We start from the raw sequence: 1,187 nt of genomic DNA, 5'->3' as shown, positions 1-1,187 counted from the left end.
TTTTGGTTTTGGGTTTGTTTTTGTATGTGAAATTAGTGGATAACAGACTTTTTTTTTTTTTAAGTAGGGAGCTAGGGCTATAATTCAGTTGATAGAGTACTTGCTCAACATGCACAGATCCCTGGATTGGTTTAATCTCTAGCATCACATAAACCAAACATGATAGTGCATATCTATAATCTCATCTCTCAGGAGGGGAGACAGGTTCAAGGTCAACCTCAGTACTTAGGATTTGAGGCCAGCCTAGGATACATGGGACACACACACACACAGACACACACAGACACACACACCCCTGTACAAGGGCTGGCATAACCTGCAGAGCATTCACTTATAAACTGAACAAAGATACAAGCTATGAGGTCAAATTTAGGCTGTGTGTCAGGCACAAAAACCACACAGCCTGGTTCCTATGGAGAGGAAGAAGGCAGCAGAATGATAGGAAACACTCTCTGACTGGAAAGCAGCCTTCTATGCTGTCATGAGCTGGACGGTCAACATGTCATGTAACTAATCTGTTGATGGATTGGTTCTCCACTCATGTGCAAAGAGGTGTCTCAGGGGTACGCGTTCAGGGCCCTGCCCATACCCTGTACTTTCTTTTGTTCTACCAGGCTTCTGGGTCCCCACAAAAACAACACACAGAACACAAGGGCTCTGGAGCTAGAAGTCCAGGAACAAGCCCCATCTTTGTCACTTATCCTCCTGTGCCTCAGATTTCTCATTTTTGAAGTGTTTCTTCCTTGGGGGCTGAGGGCCAAATGAGAGCATCCATGTGGTTATCAGGGCATAGCAAATCTTCTGGAAAGTCAGTCCCAGGCCCACGAGCATATCCAAAGAACTGGGATTGGACACAACTAAGAATGGGACATTCTCAAAGGACAAATAGGAAGTTTGGCTGAAGCAAGGATCAACATCTAGATGCTGGATGACACAGAGTTCAGTGAAGGACCACTTGCCTTGACAGAGCCAGGCAGAAACACAAGTCAGAAACGGCCAGGTGTAGCACCCATCTCAAAAGGCCAGAAAGGATTCAAAAGTTTGCTTTTTTTTTTTTTTTTTTTTGAGACAGGACTTCTTTCTCTGTAACAGCCCTGACTGTTTTGGAACTTGATCCATAGACCAGGCTGGCCTTGAACCTGCTCTGCCTCCTGAGTGCAGGGATTAAAGGCATGCGCCACCATGGC

Source organism: Cricetulus griseus, chromosome 6 (genome assembly GCF_003668045.3).
Source record: "Cricetulus griseus strain 17A/GY chromosome 6, alternate assembly CriGri-PICRH-1.0, whole genome shotgun sequence".
In the NCBI taxonomy this organism is placed as follows: Eukaryota; Metazoa; Chordata; class Mammalia; order Rodentia; family Cricetidae; genus Cricetulus; species Cricetulus griseus.
Note: the sequence above shows the minus strand (reverse complement) of the source record.